Genomic DNA, 10,184 nt, shown 5'->3' on the forward strand with positions numbered 1-10,184 from the left:
AAGAAATTACCCATTTACTGCCTCCACCATGGAAAATCCGCAATTTATTGCCCACTCATTGACCTGAATTTAAAAAATAAATACATATATTAAAATTTAATATAAACCAATTTTAATATAAACACATTTTAATATATACTTAATAATTTAAAATTAACAAAAATATTAAAATTTAAAATATGAGTGAATTTTTATTATAAACACATTAATATTTTTAATATATGAGTGAATTTTTTATTTATTATAATTTAAAATATAAATTTTTAATTTTAATATTTTTATAGTTTAAAATAACGTTAGAGAATTATAATTATTAAAATTGATATTAAATAAAAATTGTTAGTAAAATGCTAGAAATTAGTACAAAAAATTGTTAGTTTTGTTGTATTTTGTACAAAAGAAATTGTGAACTTTATCAATAAAAGTTTTCGCAATTTTAAAATAATTTTTTTTGTTTATATTACAAATATTAAAATTTATATTAAAATTTAATATTTTTATTGATTTTAAATTATTAATTATATATTAAAAATATTAAAATGTATTTATATTAAATCTTAATATTTGTGTTTGTTTTTTAAATTCAGGTCAATGATTGGGCAATGAATTATCCAATCATTGCCAAAATTATTCACCCAATAATTGGGAAGATAAAAGTTGTCTCCCCAATCATTGCCTTAATCACCTGATTTCCCTTAATCACCTGATTAAGGGAATCCGCAATTCATAATTGCGGATTCATGGTGGAGGTAATAAATGGGAAATTCTTTTTTAAGTAGGAATTATTTGGGAGAAAAACCCCAGGAAATTATGGGCAAAAATATTGGTAACGCAAAATATATTTTTTAATTATTTTTAAGTCTTTTAGGTGGAATTTTGAGTGACTTGTTCTTAAAATTGCATACAAGATATAAATCAGCACGCAGAAACTATCTTCCTTTATTATAAATAAATAAATTAATGGTGGAAGCGAAAGTAAAAAAACATTTTTCAATTGCAAGGAATTAAACTGTTGGAGGCAAAGATAAAAACATGATAAAGAAACAAAACGGAAAATAAATTCAGAAAAAGACTAAATTAATATTTATTTTATTAGTTTTTTGTTTCATGATTTTTTATGAAGCTTTGTTTCGTGATGTTTTATTATTTAATTTGTATTCTTTTAATATTTTAAATTAAATTAAAATATATAATAATTGAATAAAATATAAGTGTATTTCAAATTAACTTAATCAAAGTCAGAGGTCAACAAAATTTTCAACCTTCTGTCTAGCAAGAAGTGCTAGAGAGAAAAAAAATGATTCTTCACCTTTGTCATCATTGTGTTGATGTTTTTCCGGATTCAATCAAAATCTTATAATTTTAAACGATAACATATACCAAATCTTGTTTGAATTCAGTTTATTTGTTGTTACTTAGCTTATTTTAAAATTTTGTGACGTTTCAACTTTCAAGTTTATTTATTGCAGATTTTTGTTGGTTCACTAATTTTTTGGGACGATTCAGACTTGCACGTAGGGAATCTTGATGGATCAGAAGATTCACGTGACTGCACTTTATAAAATTTCAGCTTATAAAAGTTTATGAGATAATCTATCGAGGTTTGAGTGTTTGTAGCATAAAGAGTCTTGTTCTTAGCTGAAAATTTCCTGCAAAGTGGCAAAATATAAAATGGACATCTAATATAAATAAAAAACAGAAATGTCTCATATTGATATATTACAACTGATGTTCCGGTGGATGCTGTTGATAATAATGTGGCTTCTTATTATGTCAACGAAGAGGGTCAATGGTGTTGGGAACCTATTTAGCAGTACCTCCCTTCGTTGGTGCTGGTTTGATATAGCAATGCAAAGCGTGCATATGCTTGCATTTTGGGTTGAGCTAATAACCAACCATCGGGAATGTTGAAGAATTTGTGGATTTGGCCCGGTTAGGGGATAATTCGTTATTTTGTTTGGCTCGCCAACAATAACAATCAAGGTCCATCGAAAGTTATCTTGTAGCTCTGCTTCGGATATGCGCGTGGTGATGAGGAAACTTGCCTCCATGTGTTACGTGATTGTCCGGATTCTATCAGCATATAGGCTGCTTTGGTATCAAGGGAAAGATGGGATACCTTTTATGCAATTCCTGCTGTCTGTGGCCTACGAAAAACTTATTTATGACCTACAATCTTATTAAAGGTCCAGAATGAAATTGGAGGAACAAGAGTTTGTTTGATGGAGGTTTTGTGATCATCAATAACCTAACTTTTATCATTTTAAATTATGTTTCGTCTGTTATGGGGTCGAAAGGGAAGTTAATGAAATGACAAAACAGAAAAATGAAAAACTAATTAGGTAGACCATGCTAATAAGGGGTTGGGAAAAACTCAAAACGAAAAATCTAATTAGGTGGAACATGCCGATGAGGGGTTAGGTAAAAGAAACAGATTGAGCTCATGACACTGCAGTAAATAATGCTTCAGCCAATGGCTTAATGCGAGACTGTGAAGGCTCTTGGCTAGGCGAATTTGCAGCTAATCTGGATAAGGGTATAGTGTTCAAAGCTGAAATAATTGAAGTCAACAATGGCCTAAATTAATGCTGGCCGAAGGGATTAGAAGTCGTCATGACAGTTTCTGCTAAGTCATATTTTCAAACATTAAACATTGATTGGCATGTTCAGATCGTGCATAATGAGTCAAGTTTTGATTCAATAGAAATTGATACATTTCAATATTGTTTTACACAAATAAAATTCACCCTACAATGGTTTATTTCTTCAAGAATCTGAGTACAAGTTAACAACTTGAAATTTTCATACAAGCATAGTATTGACAAAATAGCAAAGCTAGCGAGCAGTCTCCAAGCCTTCATTCATTCAAAGATAGTAATTTTTTTTACATAAGATGCTATTGGAGCACGATTAACAATCAAGCTACTACAATAGCATTATTCAAATCTCCGTTCTTGAGTGTTAATCATCAGGCTTTCTGCAAATCCATCAGCACCTCCGCAAACTATCCAAAACATAGGAAATAACAAGACCAAATGACCAGAAATATAAGACTCGCAAATGGAAATGTAACCAACAACAAAAGAGCTAATGCACATAACATACAGTAATAAAATATAAGTTCAAAAAACAAATATTTCTCGGTAAAATATTAGGAACAAATGCAGAATCATAGTATAAACAAGGTGAAGTGCCTCAGAATTAAAATGTTTTCATAGCAAATTGCTCGGAGTATATTTAAAACCATCACAGGCACAATAAAAACTATCTATACCAAAAAATACACACATCTAAACACAAAATGCAAAACAACAAATTCAGAGACTTTAGTGATCATATTGCCTCAGAGGTAGTGACAATTATAGGTAGTATCATCACAATAAATCTGATTATAAGTGAAATAAATTATCGTCATAGGCAACATAGAATACCGAATAAACTAAACATTTGAAGGATTGAAAACAATACAACGACAGACAAAACAGATAAAAAAAACATATATAGTATTAATGCATCAGAGAGATTCCCACAGACAATCATCATGCTCTAATAGAGTACAGATGTCCCTGTCTTTTTTTTCATCACTTGCACAACAGAGATGTCACAGTGCTGCAAATCACATTCAAAACAGAGTCCTAAATACATTAAATTTCTAATGTAAACAAATTTTGAGATGTAATAAGCATCAGAGAGATTCCCATTTAGACTTAAGTCATCATATTCATACTCCCGAAGGAGTTTCTGATGTCCCTGTCTGTTTATCATCACTTGCATTTCATACATAACAAAATCCAAAATATTCAAACACAACTGCATTTGTATTGGTATTGGTATTCAAATAATAAAAAATTGACCTCACTTTTGATTAAAAATTATTCTTAAAACACAATGTTTAAATCTCAATTCGGTTTAAAAAAAATCTAAAATCAATCAATAAACTAAATAAAATATATAATTTTGAAATAAATATCAACGGATTTGCTATTGAAGCTGAAAAAACAAATCTAGCAACTAATAACAATGAGACCTAGCAAAATTAAAAATTACCAATCACACTACGATACAAAATGCTCAAAATTAAGCAATCGATGAGATAAAATTAAAATTGGAGGCTAGGGTTTTGATCTTCGAAAAGAGGCAGACATATAAATTAGGGTTTAAAAGTAAATATATAGAGAGAATGTGCTAAAGAGGAGGCAATATCTAGGGTTTCACTTTTAGAGGGTTTTAGTTATTTACATCAGTGCCACTGTGTTTAGTGTATTCTCTTCCTTTGATGTGGATCTGGTGTTTATAAGGCTTTACTTGAATTGGGTCAGAATGAAGAAATGGATTTGAGATTATTTATGGGCCTGTCTCGTACTCAACTGTTAATTTCTCAGCCACAAACAGTTTTATTTTGGCCTTGGGCTACCGTAAACTGTTTAGTCTAATCTTTTACAGCTACAAACCCAATAGCAGAACAAAACTACTTTTGTGTTATTCATGGGCGGGCTTTAGGTGTGACTGTAGACTTATTTATGGGCCGCGTTTGGATGGTTTCGCGCCACATTCAATCGAGCTTGATTCTTAAAAAAATAAAGATCTCTTTAGATAAATGCAAAAAAAAAAATCTCAAAAATACTATCTGAAAGTTTGCTTTTGAAAAATACAGTTTGTATATTTAAAAAAAAAAATTGTTATTTCAAAAATATTTTTCTTAATCTCAAAAATAAGATTTTGGTTAACCATCGGGATACTAATAGGTTACTAACGGTATACTAGAAAATAATTTACATTTTAAATGCACAATTCAAGTTTACTAAACAAAATTTAACGATATACTAAAAATTCATTAACTATAAATTTATCAGCGGTCTACTCACGGTTCACTAACGGTATTCTAAAAACAAAATTATTAATTTTTTAAAAGTATAGTTTGTTTAAAATACACGATTCAAGTTTATCAAACGGTTTACCACCGATTTATTAACCATATATTCAAAATAAATTTTTTACAAGTTTATCAACGATTAACCCATTGTCTACTAACAATATACTAAAAACAAGGTTATTGGTGTACCATTAGTACCCATTGGTTAACCAACAACAAAACTATTACAAATTTAAACCTCCATTTCTATTAAACTAGTTGAAAATTCTATTACAAACCCCTCCGTCTTCACCACCGCAAAAATAACCGTCAAATAAAATCTAAATCGTCTTTTTTAAAATTTAAAATTATTGGTTAACCACTAGTTCACCATTGGTTAACCAACAGCAAACCTGTTTATAGAAATTTCAGATCAAAAACTTTTATCATCACCAAAATACTCGAATATGTGGCTCACTAACGATAGCTGCAACAGTAAACAAAGCCGCTGCACAACCTCTTATCCCTGCTTTTATGGAGGAACTCAGCCTACTTCCAGATCTAGATAGTGGAATCAACATCCAAACTCAGCTGCAGCAGCAAACATATATTCTTGCATTATATAATGATTGCCTACCTAAATCTAATTGTAGCAGTTCTTAACTCATGTCCAGGAGAATCAATGTGGTATACACTCAATCAATTCATTATCTAAATTCATCTGAATTATGCCATCTTTAATTTCTCCCTCTTTTTCCGATTAAACTCCGGCGAAACAACGACTTCTCCTTTTCCTTCAAAAGGAACGGCAGTTCCTCATCTTCTAGTCATGGAATCAATGGATCTCTCAGATCCGACATGGCAGTTTGTTATTTTTTCAAGATCTGTGGCAACCGTTTATCCCTCCGTTTCATCACCGGCGGCAGTAGTTGGGTCTCCAAACTGGCGGCAACTTTTCTCCTGTCTTTTCAAGATTAGGATTTGAGATGATAAAGTTAAGGTTTGAGATGATGAAGAAATTAGTGTTGGCTGCTCTAAAATCAAGATAGAAAGAATTTAGAGGAGTGATGGTATTTGTTAAAAAATAAAAGTATAAAAATCAAAAACAAAAAGAACAAAACATATTTATCTAAAAGCAAACTTAGCATCGTAATCCTGAGATTATTTTGCGTAATTCCCGTTTTTTGTATAATTAAGTCAAAAATAAATTCGAGTCCAGTCCAAATTCAGCTCACACCTTATATTTCATACTCAATATTGGCCATAGAATACATTTATATGGGTTCGGGATGGAGTTTTTTGGATCTATATAAAAAAAATTATATAATACTAAAAATTCGAACTTGTCCATTAAAATTCAGATTTATAACAGCTTTCAGTTTAGATATGAGTTGAGATAAAAATTAATTGTTTAAGTTAGAATGGTTTGAGAATTAATTGTTGAAATTAGGAATGAGAAAAACAAGTCTGAAGGGGCTGAATGTTTAGCTGCACTACTGATTAAATTGATAGATTAATTTTTTTGTGCACATAATAACAAAGTGTTACTTAACTCATGAATTTTATCCATCTTATTACACCACCTGACGTGGCAATAAACGAATATATTAATTTAAAGAGGGAAATAAATGCATATGCTTTTGAATAGGAATTGAGCAAATAAAAACATGTCACATAAGGCGGTACAACAAGTTAACTTAAAATAGATGGATTAAATAGTTAGGTTAAAATAGATGGATTAAATAGCATTTTTCATAATTTTACATGTGAGAGAGTCGATCAATAATTAAAATGGTGGCCCTGAATATAAAAAGGTGATATTATCGTAATATACAGCAGGTGGTTGATCAAAATGACACCATCTGGTTTCCCTAATTAACACACACTTCTTACCTTGTAGCTCTTGATGTGACATTGGAAGACAGTTTTTTTTTTTTTTTACCAAAGGGTTTTTAGGCCCATAGTTAGAATTCATTAATCAAGATTAAATTACATAAAGAAAGTCATATCTCAAAATTAAAATATGATCTTTCAATTTGTAGATCTAGAAAACTAACAAAACTATCATACAAGCTAAGTAAATCGAAGGAGCGGCAAATCTAGCCATAGATTCCGCATAAATTTTTGACGCAACGAGAAGCAAGAGTTCCGTTGGAGCGGGACTTGGATATGCCCTTTACTCCGATAGACCGGCCATACACGACCCGCTTGTTCCTTTGAAAGTTTGTATTTCCGATCATCTTGTCAATGAAATTCTAAGAAGATAGATCAATAGCTTTTCAAATCGTAGATCTACAAGAGATTACTTCGAAAGCCCGAACAATCGCTAAACATTCTTGAACGATCTAAGAAATCAAGCCACAAAATCCTACAAAATACAAAGAAATTCTTACAAAAAAAGATAAGATCCTTACCGGAGCGATAGCCTTCAAATCGAAGAGGTCTTATTGAAAACAAAAGTAAACTATATAATATATATTATTCATGGGCGGAGAGGAGGTGGTTTCCGATTAATCGGAAATCACCTTCTCCCACCCTTCAAAATATGAAAATGGAGAAGAAGTTTTTAGAGAGAAGGGAGAGCAAATTTTTTAGAGAGAGAAAGGTGTATATAAAAATTGACTCACATTGGAAGACAGTTCACATCCTAATGATGTACCAACAGCATCACAATATTTGTATTTGTTGCCCTAATACTCAACGGTCACAGTTTAATGTTAATAATTAATCATCATATAGTTACACGTTCTCAATTTAATGTAATTTATAAGCTAATTTTTCGACATTAAATTGGAGGAAGAAAAATTGCAGTAAACTTCTTGGTGGCTTCGCAAGTATATGGTGGAATAAGGTGCACATGGAGAGCCTATGAGTCTATGACCGTATATATAGCTATTAATTTACAAAGTACAATATCAAATGTCCCTGTCTACGATCTTTATTAATTATGATTACTCATATGTCCTTAAATTTACGGATTCCATGGTTTGCAACTATGTCACGCTTCTTCCCTATCATGCACATTAATTTTTTAGACCAATTGAACACAAAATCTTAACACGTTTTTTCAATTCTTTATTGCAAAATATGCACACACCTTCACAAATCAATCTAAAATTATTTGAGTCAAAAATTCAAATTGTTAGATAAACTCAAATCATAGTATAATATTAGTTGTGATACATTCCACAAGAGATTGTTTCATTAAATTTAAATTTCAAGCATGAACAAATCTAAACTCATTTTACTATACATGCATTTAATTAATCAAATGGTAATTGTTAAGAATTGAACTCAAGATGTTCATGAACTGCCGATATTCAAATACCAAAAAGAAAAAAAATCATATCAAATAATTAAAATATTGAGGTTGAAAAAAATAATATCATAGTGAATGGAATAATCGTAAGAATTGATTTTTGATAGTGGTCTTTAATGGTGTGAAATGGTTCATGAAAAATATAGGTTAACCATTAAGATAGATCTATATTAATTGTCAAGCTAATTAAATATATAGTTTTAATCTCTCTAAAACTAAAAGCTCTCCATTCTCTATAAAAACAAAAGAGTTTTTTTTCCTTCATCTTTTTAAGGGTGGGAGAAGATGATTCTTTCGGTTAACCGGAAAATCATCTTCTCTCCGCCCATAACACTATTATTTATAAATCTATCTATCTTTTTTCAATAAATCTTATTTAAGGTGTTTGTTTGTTTGGATTTAGTTGGTTGAATAAATTTTTAAGGTCTTTCGCAATTTTTTGATCCGAAATTTTAGATCGCTCAAGATTCTATAGCTTTTTTCAAATCTTTAGATCCACGTTTTTGTAGATCTAAGATTTGGGAGATATTCTTTGATGTTGTGTTTGGTTTTTTATTAGATCTAATTTTTGGTTTCATGATTGAAGATGAGATTTGAAGAACTTGAAGTATCAAGGATAGAGCGGTTTGAAGATCGTATTTCAATATTTGAACCATAAATGTATTGGGTGACCCATTTGTTGGTTTGAAAAGCCCTTATCAATGACTGTATGTACAGCTGTATTTACAACACTCATCATTATCTTAGAACGGTTTTTTCAATTTGTTGAAAAACCGTTCTATCTATGTAATTTTCGTTATTAATGAAAATTTTATCATTTGAAAAAAAAAAATATTAATTGTCATTATGTAACTTTTCAATGGCATTACAATATATCTACTTCTAATACAATCTATTAAAATATATAAACATGATGGGGATGTAGCTCAGATGGTAGAGCGCTCGCTTAGCATGCGAGAGGTACGGGGATCGATACCCCGCATCTCCATTTATTTTTATTCCTTTTTCATTCAAATTTTTACCATTTGAATGTTCTTTTTCGGGTTTTCCATTCACATTTCACGCATTATGTCAGGATTGACCCAAAAGAATCCATATTGAAAATTCAAGATTGTCAAATTTGAATTTTCTTTTTATTATACTAGATATCTTTGCAATTCAAAATCCTCCTCAGAAATCATATATATCTCCCACTTTCATCACCATTGCACACGTATTAATGTAACATTTTGGTTCCTTTTCTTGAATTCACATCAACAATGACTGCATATATACGAACCATTACTTTCTTTAACTCATCGATCGTTGATGTCTCTTCAAAATTAAAACATTAATGATAGAAGGACAAAATCATATGTAGAAGCAAAGTTTGGAGCATATGAACATAGCATGTTAGAGCTAGCTGGTTTTGTCAGTTTTTTTAGCTTATTTTTATTAGCTTGCAGGCATTACCATGCATGCAATTTTCTTTCAGGTTTTGGGGTTTTGTGATTTTTCAGTTAGAAAGTTGGAAAAGGAAAGAACAAACCAAATTTTTTCTACAACCAAGAAATCTATACAATATAAAACAACATTTTAATTTATGAGTTTTGGATTCAATTTAAGACTTCTGAATTTATTTTTTTCTGAAATCAGTTCAATCCGAAGTACAAACTGTTATATCAAGCTTCAACTAGTATTATCTTTAACGCATCCGGAAAAGAAATATTTATGAGGCTTAATGTGCGAATAAATATATAATTATTTTATTTTATATATATAATTATCGAAGTGAACCAATAAGCTATATAGCTCAAATGATATAAGGCAACAAACGGCTAGGTCGTAAGTTTAAATTCTCACATAAACGCTTCTCCTTCCCAATTATTAAAAAAAATTCTAAATGAATTCATCAAAAAACATTTATCTAAATGAAAATTTTAAATGGTCTTTTGATTGACATTATATCAAAAAATCAATTTATTAAAATATTGAGACAAATTTTAATTACAGTATTATCTATAACATAATTAA

At 30.1% G+C, this 10,184-nt stretch overlaps 5 non-coding genes across 5 annotated transcripts; 1 reads left to right on the plus strand and 4 right to left on the minus strand.

The window, feature by feature from the left end:
- Positions 1–3,187: 3,187 nt before the first annotated feature.
- LOC126676037 (small nucleolar RNA Z267) lies at positions 3,188–3,259 on the minus strand. The gene has a single exon (XR_007640213.1). It is a non-coding gene; the product is annotated as a small nucleolar RNA Z267 (small nucleolar RNA).
- Positions 3,260–3,339: 80 nt separating this feature from the next.
- Positions 3,340–3,420, minus strand: LOC126676059 (small nucleolar RNA snoR122). The gene has a single exon (XR_007640233.1). It is a non-coding gene; the product is annotated as a small nucleolar RNA snoR122 (small nucleolar RNA).
- Positions 3,421–3,508: 88 nt separating this feature from the next.
- LOC126676044 (small nucleolar RNA R44/J54/Z268 family) lies at positions 3,509–3,592 on the minus strand. The gene has a single exon (XR_007640219.1). It is a non-coding gene; the product is annotated as a small nucleolar RNA R44/J54/Z268 family (small nucleolar RNA).
- An 87-nt stretch (positions 3,593–3,679) lies between these two features.
- Positions 3,680–3,775, minus strand: LOC126676043 (small nucleolar RNA R44/J54/Z268 family). The gene has a single exon (XR_007640218.1). It is a non-coding gene; the product is annotated as a small nucleolar RNA R44/J54/Z268 family (small nucleolar RNA).
- A 5,311-nt stretch (positions 3,776–9,086) lies between these two features.
- Positions 9,087–9,159, plus strand: TRNAA-AGC (transfer RNA alanine (anticodon AGC)). Its single transcript has one exon. It is a non-coding gene; the product is annotated as a tRNA-Ala (tRNA).
- The last annotated feature ends 1,025 nt before the right edge of the window (positions 9,160–10,184 follow it).

This window comes from Mercurialis annua, linkage group LG3 (genome assembly GCF_937616625.2).
Source record: "Mercurialis annua linkage group LG3, ddMerAnnu1.2, whole genome shotgun sequence".
NCBI lineage: Eukaryota > Viridiplantae > Streptophyta > Magnoliopsida > Malpighiales > Euphorbiaceae > Mercurialis > Mercurialis annua.